Genomic DNA, 14,881 nt, shown 5'->3' with positions numbered 1-14,881 from the left:
TTAATCTATCTGAGATGTCTCCCGATACTAAGCAAAATAATATTGGTTTAGGTTAATAGGCCAGGTGACAGTTACACTGTCAAGCCAGACCTAAAAATCCATGTAGGTTAATAAATGCTCTCCTTTCATCTGTTCTGCTGCCATAATAAAAACGCCATAAATTATGTTATCAAAGTCATTTTAAGAGCATTACAATGTAGGTGTGTGCCCTGAAAGTTCAGGCTCATGCAACTGAATAACCAAAATGATGACAGCAGTGTGGAGGGCAAGCACTTTTTTTGTGGATGAACACACCACAAAATGTCCAATAAATATATACTCCTGGCCCCCAACATATTGGTGGAGCCAGGGTCCCTCTCATGGTGCTTCTCACATAATTGTCCAGCAACAGCTGCACTGACAAGCCAGACCATAAAAAGCAGAAAATGGGTAGGTGGTGTTCTAAAGACAAAGTGGCTTTACTGAGACCCAAGGAGTGGAGCAGCGCACTGCAGTACCAATCCTCTGCATGACATTGAACGGATAAAAGACTTTGGGTTTATCTCAAACCACTAACAACGGTCCCATCATGAAGGCTGGCTCCTGATGTAGGAAAGCTCAAGACAAGCCCACAAAACTAGACAATCGTAAGAACAATATAACATAATTGCAGCATGAAAGAGATCCTATCTAGGGTCCAAGTCAAAGACCAAGTTTGTGGTGCTGGCTGTGGCCGAGGTATTTTAGAGTCCCGGTCTCTTTTCTTCTCAACACGTCATACCTCTAACTCCAGCTATCTTTTATTTCCTTTGACTACTTTGTAAGCGACTTCCAGTACATTAGTAGTGTGTGTGGTTTGTGATATTTGGATTTAGATTTTTCTATAGAATGGTTATAAGCCAAACATGGGTTGGTGTAACACGTAATTTAAGGGCATGACATTCTGATCTTTTAAGCACATTTTGATAAGGGAGAGGTCAGAGTGAAGGTTTTGTTGTAGCAAATTGTTTTCGGGTAGAGAATATAGATACATTTGTGAAAGAGGTACATATGTAGGCCAAGGGCAACAAGGAACATTTTAAACCCTGAAATCATCCATGCAGCTTTTTGGGTACCTGTTTAAGTCTCTTGCTCGATTTAATGTGGAAGGTTAGCTGGTTAGGAGACTGACGTGTTTAATCATTTTACAATGAGGACAGTGACAAGTGTCATGTACAGACGGGCAGTTTGTTCTTTTCCCTGCATCGTCCCTGTATTTTTACTTCATTCGCCTGAAGCGTTTATTTCCTCCTCGGCATTTATTAATTGCATTTCTCGGTCTGCAGACTGCGTTTCTTTCAAAGGCAGTGCGCTGTATGAAACGTAAAACATGTTATTAAGCACCCATGATCCGGTTCGGTGGTGCGGGCCCTCACAACCCCTGTTACGAGGACCCATGATGCGGCTCCGCAGTCCAGGCGCTATGCCAGGTTGCCCTTCCTGATATTATGGCCACGCCGGTGTCCCCCCCCCTGTATTTCACTCGGTCCACTTGAAATGCCCTCTGCTGTAGCACAGCGCGCGATAAGAGCAGGCCTGCCACCAATCAGGCACCCTTATCAGCAATTGAAGACAGGTTAGCCATTCCATTTGGCAACTGCGATAGGGGGGAGCAAATCTGTCCTATTATGGACGCTTGTTTCTCACGTTACCAAAAGATTGAAAGTTTCGGCCGGGTTGGGTAACGGGAGCAATAGAAGTTGACTGTCACGGAGAGGGGCCCTGCCTCCCCCTTTCTTTTCGACTTTGAACTGCGATGCAGACAAACGTGCGCCCACCAAACGCACTGCAGAGTGGTGAACGCACCCACAGCATCTGCATTCCATTACACCGGCTCCCTGACAGCTCCTAATTGAAATTAATGGACTGCCGTGCGCATACCCGCACAGAAAATGCAGGAAATGGCTCTCGAAAGTTATATATGGCCTATCGCGTTAAGGCTACTAGAAAGACGGCACCGCGAGGACCAATTACCATGCAGATGCCCAAGAAAACTACCGACAATCTCGCGCACAGAAGAATTTTTGCTACTCTATTCTGAGCCCCTTAACAATACGGCTCGGAGCTCCGCCCCACTTCTGACGAAGTGGTGACGTAGGCCGAGCCCTAAAAAGGGATGTTTTGTGAAAATTTGTGGAGATTCTTCAATGGCTTCAAGGCGCCAAAGTAGTTATAGTTAGGACCATGTTTACATTGGAAACGTTTTTTTTCTTGCCTATAGCTTTGGCACCGGTCGATGAATCTTCACAAAAGTTTCCAAAAACAGTGCCCCTATGATTCGTGGCATGCATGGAAAGTTTGGGAGTGATTCATCAAGCTGGAGCTGATAAAAAGGGGGGCAGTCAAAAATGTATGTTTCCCATGTTAATTTCCGTAGGAATTTTAGAGACAACTACAGCCTAAAATCTCTGAACAGAATTATAACAAATTTGGCAGAAAAGTAGCTGTTGGTCCAGAAAGGGACCTTTTTGTGAATTGGTGTAAATTAGTTCAGTAGTTTTTGAGATTTAAAAAAAAATGAATTTCTATCTCACAGTCCTTTTCCCGAAATCTGATTAGTTGACAACACTTCAACCAGGAAGTGTTAACAGCCATCTCGGGACTCGGCTTTAGAGGAGTCCCAAAAAATAGTTAAGAAAAAGGAGTCAGGGTAAAAATACCCTGACCCCCTAGGTGGTAGTCATGCTGGATCTGCGGATCCCGACAATTTTTTGTTTAAAAAAGAAGCACAGGCTCCTGCGTTTCTCTGTTATTTAGGTCCGGGTTGGCCATTTCCCATGGGTAAATTGTATAAATAAAAGGGGGGAGGCACACAGGCTCCCTCCAGAGGATCTCTTGAGCCACGTGGACACCCTCCTCCCCGGAGCTTTATTTTCAATTTGGAAGGGAGCATTTGCAGGGAAGCCATACAGACCCCCCTTCAGGGGGTTGGTTCAAGCCCTGGGGACCACCACCTTCATGGGGCTAAATTAAAGGCAGTGAAGGAGTCACAGGGACCCTCGGGCCTCATGGCCACCACCTCCCAGGGCCTATAATATAATAAAAACAGGGAGGAGGCTGTGTTGTCCCCTTCCCTGATCATACACAGCCCAGGAGACCACCATCTCTTCAAGGCTGTTCCATATATATTAAAGTGTATGGTCCCCCTCCTAGAGCCGTACATGGCCCTGGGGACCTCCACCCTGCAGGGCCAGCTCCTGCTATGAAATGGAGTGTCCACCACGGGACACAGCTGTTTGCTGTCACTTGGTGAAATCTTTGACAGCTCCCACCAATTTAGACCAAACCAGAACATGAGATCTGACAAATGTTCGCGCTTGGTGGAAGCATGCGTTTAACCTCTCATAGATGAAAGGATTACTGCTGCACAGAGGGATATGCCTTCATCAGATCCCTCTGTGCAGCAGCAATGCCAACTCCCGCAAGAGGCGAGGAGCAAGCAGGGACCGCGGGCACCTTGAGGCTTCCCGCGGTCACAGGAAAAAATAGAAAGAGGCAAAACAAAGGTCAGAAACAAGGCAGAATAAGGGTCAGGAACTACAAGAAAAAGGCAAAATAAAGGTCAGTAAAGAGCAGAAAAAGGCAAGATAAAGGTGAGAAATGAGCAGCAAGAGGCAGACAAATGCCAGAAACAAGCAGAAAAGGGCAGAATAAAAGTCAGCAACGGGCAGAAAGAGGCAAAATAAAGTTCAGCAATGAGAAGAAAGAGACAAAATAAAGATGAGCAATGAGCGAAAAGAGCTAACTAAAGGTGAGAAACAATCAGAAAGAGACTGAAGGAGGCAGAATAAAGGTCAGCAATGAGCAGAAAGAAGCAAAATAAAGGTGAGAAACGACCAGAAAGAGGTAGAATAGAGGTCAGAAACTACCAGAAAGTGGCAAAAAAGGAGGTCGTAAACAAGCAGAAAGAGGCAAAATAAAGGTCAGACATGATGAGAAAGAGGCAAAATAGAGGTCAGCAATGAAAAGAAAGAGGCAAAATAAAGCTCATAAGCAAGCAGACTAAAGATCAGAAAAGAGCAGGAAAAGGCAAAATGAAGGACAAAAACTAGCAGAAAGTGGCAAAATGAAGACAGGCAACAATCAGAATGAGGCAAAATAAAGGCTAGCAATGAGCCGAAATAGGAAAAATGGAGATCAGAAACAAGCAGAAAGAGACAAAATAAAGGTCAGAAATGAGCAGATAGAGGCAAAATATAGGTCACAAACGAGCAGAAAGAGACAAACTAAAGGCCAGCAAAGAGCCAAAAGAGGCAAAATAGAGATCAGTAACTAGCAGAAATAGGCCCCCTACAACCCTCATCAGCCAAGGGGACTTCATCCCCCAATCAGTAGTTCATCAGGATATGCCTTTGCACAGTAGTTGAGAAAGAGGACAGAGCCTACATTGAGGTTTCAGGATTCCCGCTATGGGGAGCATAATGGTGGCAACAATAGGGATGCTTAACCTCCAAGGACCCTCAGCAGCCAAGGGGACATCACCGCCCAACCAGTAGTCTGCCTGGAGGCCTGTTTTCAGAGGGGTTGAGAAAGGGGGCAGGCCCTCCAATGAGATCTCAGCAATCCCGCTGTGAGGGACGTACTTGTGGCAACAAATGAGTTTCTTGGCCCCATTTACCCTCAGCAGCCAAGGGGACTTGATCCTCCAACCAATAGGAGACATGTTTGCATAGTGGTTAAGAGAGTGGCGGGCCTTGGATGAAGTCTTAATAATCTCACTTTTGGGAACTTACTGATGGCAACAATAGGGGTTATTGGCCCTAAGGGCCTTCAGCACCCAAGGGAACTTCATTCCTCAACCAGTAGTGCACCCTGAGGCATGTTTGCAAAATGGTTGAGAAAGGGGGCAGGGCCCCCGATGTGGTTTTAGAAACCCAGCTGTGGGGGGACATACTTGTGGTAACTGGTGGAGTTCTTGGTAAGCATGGGCTGAAAATTCGTTCCGCTAGCGGAATTTGCGGATTTTCTGCGATTTCGCGATCCGCGAATCTCGCGAAATTGCAGTAAAATCCACGAATCAGCTGGGACGAATTTTCAGCCAAGCACTTACAGGGTTACAGCAGCAGGTGCTAATTTTTGGTAACCTTTTACAATAGGGTTACATGAAATTAACTTCTACTTGGGCACCTGCTGCTGTAAGCCCGTAAGTGCTTCCTGGCGCCTCATTGCCTACTTTCAACTATTCTCTGACCCTGCTCTGACCCTTGAAGCAGGGTCAGAGAATAGTTACAAGTAGGCAATGAGGCGCCTGTCATGAAAATTAAACCTCAACAGGAAGCACTGACAGATATAAAAACAAGCATTTGCAATGCAATAGGTCTTGCATTAGAAAAGTTTGAGCTATTGGTCTTGTAAATGACATTTTTTTTTTATTTATGTGTTGGTTTTGAAAATAGCTAAATTAATAGCTTTGTCATTTGCAATGCCAATAGTTACAACTTTCGCAAATGTGACACCTATAGCATTTGTAATGCAACATGTTTTGTATTTACGTGAATTAGATGTATTGATATTACAAATTACAATGGCTTTTAATTTTTTTTAAATAATTAATACTTAAATAAAAGTGATTTTAATTTATAATGGCAATAGCTTAAACTTTTGTAAATAACTTTTGTGAAGATTATGTTCAGTGTATTTTATTGTGACGAAAATCCAAGAACAGAAGTGAAATATTATATCTTTTTGTGACATTTGTAATAAAGCTTGAAACATTAAGAGAACATATTTGAACCAGTTGTTGTTGAATGGTTGCGCAGATTGATGCTGGGGTGGCGCTGAGTGGTGCTGTGGTGGTGCTGAGTGGTGCTGTGGTGATGCTGAGTGGTGCTGTGGTGGTGCTGAGTGATACTGGGATGGTGCTGAGTGATGCTAGGGTGGTGCTGAGTGGTGTTGTGGTGGTGCTGAGTGATGCTGTGGTGGTGCTGAGTGATGCTGTGGTGGTGCTGAGTGGTGCTGTGGTGGTGCTGAGTGATAATGTGGTGGTGCTGAGTGGTGCTGTGGTGGTGCTGAGTGATAATGTGGTGGTGCTGAGGGATGCTGTGGTGGTGCTGAGTGATGCTGTGGTGGCGCTGAGTGGTGCTGTGGTGGTACTGAGTGGTGCTGTGGTGGTGCTGAGTGATGCTGTGGTGGTGCTGAGTGATGCTGTGGTGGTGCTAAGTGGTGCTGTGGTGGTGCTGAGTGATAATGTGGTGGCACTGAGTGATGCTGTGGTGGCGCTGAGTGATGCTGTGGTGGCGCTGAGTGGTGCTGTGGTGGTGCTGAGTGGTGCGGTAGTGGTGCTGAGTGATGCTGTGGTGGTGCTGAGTGGTGCTCTGGTGGTGCTGAGTGAGGCTGTGGTGGTGCTGAGTGATGCTGTGGTGGTGCTGAGTGATGCTGTGGTGGTGCTAAGTGGTGCTGTGGTGGTGCTGAGTGATAATGTGGTAGCCCTGAGTGATGCTGTGGTGGCGCTGAGTGATGCTGTGGTGGCGCTGAGTGGCGCTGTGGTGGTGCTGAGTGGTGCGGTGGTGGTGCTGAGTGATGCTGTTGTGGTGCTGAGTGGTGCTCTGGTGGTGCTGAGTGATGCTGGGGTAGCGCTGAGTGATGATGTGGTGATGCAGAGGGCAGAAAGGCACAAAAAGCAGTCTAACAAAGGGCAGAAGGGCAGAAAAACAAGGGAAAAATGAGTCTAACGGAGGGCAGAAGGGCACAAAAACGAGTCTAACAGAGGGCAGAAGGGCACAAAAAACGAGTCTAACAGAGGGCAGAAGGGCAGAAAAAGAAGTGAATAACAGAGGGAAGAAGGGCACAAAAAACGAGTCTAACAGAGGGCAAACGGTGCAGAAAAACAAGGGAAAAATGAGTCTAAATAGGGCAGAAGGGCACAAAAAACGAGTCTAACAGGGGGCAGAAGGGCAGAAAAACAAGGGAAAAACGAGTCTAACAGAGGGCAGAAGGGCAGAAAAACAAGGGGAAAACGAGTCTAACAGAGGGCAGAAGGGCACAAAAAACAAGTCTAACACGGGGCAGAATGAATCCCGCCCTGCGTGTTTGTCCACGAAGATGCCATCGTTTTGTGCAATACCTTTACTCAACTGGAGTACTTTCTACTTTCTAATCAGTAAGTGCTCCCTCGTTGGCTAAATGTATAGGGGCAGATTTACAATAACTGGCGCATCCCCAGGGATGCGCCAGTTATTGTGCGCCGCAGCTCCACCACCCATGGTCCCCCGCATTTACAGTGCGGTGCACCATGTGGCAAAATAGGCACAGATGCGTCACGCATCTGTGCCGTAAAAGCAGTGCATTGCTGGAGCTGTGTTGCAAGCTTGTAGATTTCACTCAGCCACTTTTAGGAGGCGTTCCTGCGCAGGAACGCCCTCCCCTGTGCCGGAACGCCCCCTGATGGCGCAGGGCTTTACAACGTGACGCATCTATCAGCATTGCTGGCCGCAGCTCCAGCAATGCTCTGGGGGGCCCTATCTCCCCAATGCTGTGTCAAGCCTTGGGCCTGCAGGCGCAGGGTTTCGACGCAGGATTGGCCTAAAAGTGACTGAGTGAAATCCTGTAGATTTCACTCAGCCACTTTTAGGAGGCGTTCCTGAGCAGGAACGCCCTCCCCTGCGCTGAAACGCCTCCTGATGGCGCAGGGCTTTACAACGTGACGCATCTCTCAGATGGTTCACGTTGTTAATACCCAGCACCATGGCACATCTTTTGTGCTGCCGCTGCGCCACAAAAGTGACGCAACTGCTGCGCATAAGAGGCGCAAGCGGCTTGTAAATCTGCCCCATAGTGCTTTTACCACAGTGTAGCTGCCTAAAGGGCCAGAAGATGTGTCTCCAGTGACCATGTGTGCCTGTGCCTGTGTTACAGGCACACATGGTCACTGGAGACACGTCTTCTGGCCCTTTACGCAGCTGCAGTGTAGTAAAAGCACTATACATTTACCCAATGAGGGAGCACTAACTGGATTAGCCAGTAGAAAGTACTCCAGGGCAAATCGCCAAAAAATCTGCGAATTCGCAGATTCTTTTTGCGATTTCGTGGGGAAATCCGCAAATTTGCGGAACGCGAATTCGCAAATTTCGCCCATGCTTAGTTCTTGGCACATAACTACTCTCAGCATCAAAGGGGACTTAATTAGGGATGGCGAAGCAATACTCTGCCGCTCAAGGAACTCTGTAGAATTTTTGGAGTTTTCTGGTAACTCAGTGAGCTACGCCTAACCCTAGCAGAAAAAGTCAAAATAAGGGTCATAGGTTACCAGAAAACAAGCAGAATCCACTCAGGCACTCACGCACTCATTCACGGACAACTCAGACACTCACACACCCACTCAGACACTCGTGCACCCACTCACAGACCCACTCTGTTACTCAGGCACCCACTTACATACCCAGTGAGACACTCATGCACTTACGCACACACTGAGACACTCATGCAGTCACTTACCCACTCACTCTCAAAGGCTACAGGTTTTAGTTAGGAAATAACATTAAAAAAAACCATAGAAATTCACAGAAAAAAACAATGGTGATAGGAACATTATAGCTAGGTAATAGAATTTATAAAAACCTTAGCATTCACTGAAAAAAACCAAGGTAACTTGTACGTTATTGTTGGTAAATGTGTCCACGTACTTTTCCCCCCTTGTGGTGCAGCTCTACCTGGTAGCTGTTGCCCCTCTGTGCTTCAGGTTTCGAGTTCAAGGCCCTCCTCCACCTGCACGACTCTGGCCTGTGCCTCATCCCTGTTGGTCCAGTGGTCAGTTTGTCTCTGCTTTCCTGTTCAATCTAATATTTTCTAGCCTTTTTAATTCTCTATTTTTCTTCTGTATTTTTTTTTAGGCTCTTAATCTGGCCCTCTTTTTAACCCACTCTTGCTGATGCTGATCCCTTTAGACCGCCCCCATTCCAGCACTACTTCCCAACTTCCAGCTGACCACCCCCTCCCACCTCTCTACTACTACTTAATGGCAGTGCTGTGTGGCCATGCAGCGTCCACGGTGCTGGCTTACTAAATGCACACCAAAGGCAAGCCTGTTTGCATCCGTCTGTACCTGGACAGTATCCAGGGCCACGGACCCTGATCCCTGCGCCTTTCACTGCTATGACTCAAGCATCCTCCATGCGACCAACCGCCTGCCACCCAAATGGCACCCAAGCTCGTTCACCTGCCAGAACTGCACCTTCTCCTGCCTCTGCACACCAGACCCACCACCTGCACAGCTCCCAAGAACCAAACTTGACCACTCCAGCTGCATCCTACTCAACACAAAATTATGCAACAAACATCCTGTGGAGATCTGAGACTTGCACAACTCCATCTCCCCAATGTTGCCTTCTTCTTGGAAACCTGATAGAAACCCCCTCAGCCCCGGATATCTCCACCGCCATCCCCAATGGTTATAAAATCATCCACAAGGACCGCACCAACCGACCGGGAGGAGGCATCACTATCGTACACAAAACAACCCTCCACCTCTCAACTAGCTCCGCTGACCACTCACCTTACATGAAGCACAGCCATTTCAAGTCCAGACCAACCCAAACGCCACTCTCCATGTCACCCTCATCTACAGACCTCCTGGACCCCGCCCCCCCTTCGGCGAATCCACACCCAACTTCATCATACACCACACTCTTGCCTCAATGGACTACATCCTCTTTGGCGATATCAATTTCCACCTCGACAACCTCAATGACCACAGCACCTCATCCCTACTGGAGAACCTCAACACCATCAGACTCAAAAAACGTGTTACCTCCCTAACGCACTCAGCAGGACACACGCTCAACCACATCTTCGCCACAAGCAACAACAACTCCTTCAGCCACACTTCTGAACATTACACTGACCACCACTGTGTCTACTTCTTCTTTTTCTCCGCCCAATGCAACCCACGCAGAAGCTGGAACAAAGTCTCCGAAGACCAACTCGCTTCCTCCCTCCACAAAACCCCACAGCCGACCTCCAAGGATGCCAACACCTCAGCACGCAACCTCCATGTATGGTTTCCGACTGCACCAACACACTGACTCCCCTCAGGAAACTCTTTAGCAAACAGCCCTCTGAGAAAGCCAGCTAGTTTACCACTCTGTCCAAGAGTCCAGGCGTGCCTGCATATGGCTTGAGAGAAGATGGAGGAGCAGCAAGACCTCAGCAGTCCTGTAGCCTTTAAAATTGCCATCACCACACTCCACCACCTCATCAGAACCACAAAGAAAACTGCTATAGAGGAACATATCAACGCACACAACAGCAAAGAACTCTTCACCATGATCAAAGATTTTGCCAATCCCAGCATGAATGCCACAGACATCCCCCTCTCAAGACCTCTGCGACAAAATCGCCACCTTCTTCTACCGCAAGATCATAGATATCTATGACACCATTGCAATGCAGGGACCACCCATGCCACTCGAACCCACTACACCCAAATGCTCCAGATCGCAGCCGACCCTGCTCAACTGGACCATCCTCACCACTGACAACACTCTATAGATCATGAAACCATTTACTCTGGACCCCCCTTGGACCCCTGCCCCCACTACATTTTTAACTGGGTTGCTGCCACCATCGCCCCCAAGCTCTGCCACACCATCAACTGCTCCGCAGAGTCTGCCACCTTCCCTGAAGACTGGAAACACTCAGAGATCAACCTCTGCTGAAAACACCCTCTGCCGACCGAGGGAATTTCACCCATCTCTCTGCTCCCCTTCCCAGCCAAAGTAATCAAGAAGGCCATCAATGCTCAACTCACTGAATAAACAAACCACACCCTGGACCCCTCCCAATCAGGCTTCAGAAGCAACCACAGCACCAAGACTGCACTCATCATTGGAACAGATGACATCTGCACTCTCCTCATCCCGAGGCAAAACCGCAGCTCTCATTGTCCTGGACCACGCTGCTGCCTTCGACACCGTCTACCACCACATGCTCTGCACAAGACTCCACAATACTCGCATCCCCGGATGAGCCTTAGAGTGGATCCTCTCCTTCCTCACCAGCCAAACCCAGAGAGTCAAGCTCCCACCATTCTCCTCAGAACCTATAGCGATCAGCTGCGGAGTTCCTCAGGACTCCTCTCTGAGAACCACCCTCTTCAACATCTACATAGCCCCACTTGCAGCCATCATCAGAAGACACAGACTCAACATCATCTTCTATTCTGACGACACCCAGCTGATTCTCTACCTTTACAACAAGCCTACAGCCACTATTAACAACTTGAGATGAAGGCAGTCACCACCTAGATGAAGGACAGCTGCCTCAAACAGAAGTCCTCATACTGGGCACCACTCCCCCAGCCTAGGTCGACTTCCGGTGGCCCACAGTGCTCAAAATCCCCCATGCCCACCGACCATGCACGTAACTTCAGCATCGATCAACTACTCGCTGTCAATGAACTGCCAAATCAATGCTGTCTCATCCTCCTACTTCCACACTCTCTGTTTACTTTGGAAGATTTTCAAGTGGATCCCCACAGAGTCCTGGAGAATGGTCAGCCAGGCTCTCGTCAGCAGCAAGCTTGATTACGGCAACGCACTCTATGCCTGCGCCATCTACAAACTTTAAAAGAAATTGCAGAGCATCCAGAACACCTCAGCCAGACTTATTCTAGACATCACCCAGCACAGCCACATTTCCAGTCACCTGAAAGACATTCACTGGCTCCCATTCAAAATAAGAATCACCTTAAAGCTCCTCATGCAGGCCTATAATGCCCTCCACATCAGACCTCAAACAATGCCTCTCCTTCTACACACCCATCAGACATCGCTGCTCTGCCCAACTGGCTCTGGCCACTATCCAATGGATCCGCAAAACCTCAGCTGGAGGAAGATCCTTCCCCTACCTCACTGCAAAGACCTGGAACTATTTACCTCTAAATATCCATTCGCAAACCCATACAAATACTCATGCCTCCACTCACTCATGCATAAAGCCACACACACCTACTCGCTCACTTGTACAGGCACTCTCACAACCAGTCACTTAACCATATAGATACTCACATAACCACTCACTTACTTATACAGATACTAACACATGTACTTAGTCACCTAAGCAGTCAATGAGACAACCACAAAGTCTCCCATGAAGCCTCTCTCACACTCACTTACCCACCCATGTAGGTACTCACACACCCACTCACTCACCCATACAGCCACTCATACACTCATTCACACACCCATACAGCTACTCATGTACCCTCACATTCACCCATACAGAAACTCTCATTCCCTATTTACAGCCACTCACACACATATTCACTCAACCATACAGCCACTCATGCACCCTCTAGTTCACCATTTAGAGCCACTTGCACACCCACTCACTCACCCATACAGTCACTGACACAGCCACTCACTTACTCACTCAGCCAATGGCACAGTCACTCATTTACCCATTCATAAACACATAACCACTCACTCATCTATACAGTGCCTCACATACCCAATCATTCATCAGGACACCACTTACAAACCCACCCATTCACCCATACAGACACACACACACAGCATTGTGCTCACCCATACTCACATACCCACTTCTTTGACCATACAGCCACACTCAAACACACTCTCACACAGATAGACACAGTTACACAGACACACAGAACCTATATTTTAAAATAGAATCACTTATTATTCGTACACAAAGACAACTAATTTAACTTTTGTGACAGCTTAGTATATATGTTTATCCCCAAAATCTGTTATAAAACACTCACAATCACTGGATGTTATCAATGATGTCGTTTGAAATGTCATCTGTGATGTCGCTGATTAGGTCATGACTTATATCATATTGCGAGGGCATAATTTATAGTTAGCTCAGGTTAGTATAACTGCTAAATTTCTCTAGTTTTGTATGAGTGAAATCTGAGCCTATCTATAATGTCCCTGTAATCTTTGGTCTTTTTGGTGTACATATATATATATATATATATTCAATGAAAAAACCATAGGTTATAGGCCATATATAGTTAGGAATTAGCATTTACAAAACCTTATTTTACTCGCATAAAACCATTGAAATTCCATATATAGTTAGCTAACTATAAGCGCTAACTATATATCGCGCACCCGCAATCCACTGCTGATGATGTCACATATTACATCATTCATGACATGGTCAGTGACATCACTGATGACATCACTGATCACAACATCCAGTGATTGTATGTGTCTGTAAAGTTTAAATATGTTTCACATATTGAAGAATGAGTGGATGTATAAGTGTCTGGATGAAGAATTTAGTAGGTGCATGACTGACTGTATGAGTGAGTGATTAAATGTGTCTCACTGAGTACATGGGTTAGTGAGTAAACTGTCTTAATTCGTGCATCAGTATGTTTGTTGTTGTGTAAGCTGCTGCATGTGTTGATCAGTAGCTATAAGAGTGGCCATATGGGTTATTGATTGGTTGCCCAAATATTTGAATGGGAGGCTGAGTGTGTGTGTGGGTGGCTGGGAGGTGCGTGACTCTGTGCATAGATGTGTGAGCAGTTGATTCACTAGATGTATGGTTTCAAAAGTGCACGTGGAAACAGCTATATGGGCGGTTGACTGTGCATGGGTGTGTTGGTGAGTGAATGGATTTCTCATTGCTACATGTGCAAGTAAGTACGTATGTAAAACACAATACATGTGAGAGTTGAGATATATAAATAACTGAACATAAGAGCCAGTGAATGTGTGAGTGGCTGTATCGATCACTGTGAGCTTGTATCAGGGATTATATAAGAGAGTAAATATGTGTTATTATATGTTTGAATAAGTAAGATGTGTATAACTGTATAGTTGAGGAAATGGAGGTGTGATTGATTCTTTGCATGACTGACTAGGTGTGTGAGTAACTCCATGGATGAGTGACAGTCTGTGAGTGTCTGTTTATACTGAGTGTATGTAAGGTTATATTAGAGTCTGAAGAGGTTCATTGTATTATCACATGAGTGATGTGATCAGTGATGACAAATGAGATGTCATCAGTGATGTCATTTGAGTTGTCATCAGTGATGTCATTTGAGATGTCATCATTGATATCATTTGAGTTGTCATCAGTGATGTCATTTGAGATGTCATCAGTGATGTCATCAGTGATGTCACTGACCATGTCATGAATGATGTAATATGTGACATCATCAGCAGTGGATTGCGGGTGTGCGATATATAGTTAGCGCTTATAGTTAGCTAACTATATATGGAATTTCAATGGTTTTATGCGAGTAAAATAAGGTTTTGTAAATGCTAATTCCTAACTATATATGGCCTATAACCTATGGTTTTTTCATTGAATTTTCAAGGTTTTGTAAATGCAAATTCCTAACTATATATCCACTATAACCTATGGTTTTTTCTGTGAATTTCATTGGTTTTTTAATAGCAAATATGAAAAGCTTTAAAATGTCAAGTACGTGATAGATAAAAACATTTTCGTATTTATGCACGCTGATGTGCTTTGAACGCTGCCCCCCCCCTCCCCTCCGTTGTAATCCGTCGTACCTCCTTGTCTCTCCATTTGATTGATTGTTGTCCAAGCATTTACTGTTTTAGAATTGGTTCTCTTTGGATCATTCTCTATTTACAAACAAGCACAAAGTCGCAATACTCTGTTTAGTCTTTGCAGATAGTGAAAAATCGTGTAAAAAAAATAAAAGTAATCGAGCAAAATCAGTAGGCCACTAATTGGATCTCTTTTTGACCTCGCTAAAATAGAAATATTAGGAACAACCCTTCTTGAGAAATACGAAAATAGTGAGATGAACTGAGCTCCACACCATGAGGGCTGCAAGACAGCTCGGCTCCATCACCCATCCCGCACAAAATAATGACAAACCCTATGCAAATATTAAAAATATAGACAACACACC

The sequence above is a fragment of the Lissotriton vulgaris genome, chromosome 5 (genome assembly GCF_964263255.1).
Source record: "Lissotriton vulgaris chromosome 5, aLisVul1.2, whole genome shotgun sequence".
Classification (NCBI taxonomy): Eukaryota; Metazoa; Chordata; class Amphibia; order Caudata; family Salamandridae; genus Lissotriton; species Lissotriton vulgaris.
The sequence above is the reverse complement of the archived record's forward strand: the minus strand, read 5'-3'. Positions refer to the sequence as shown.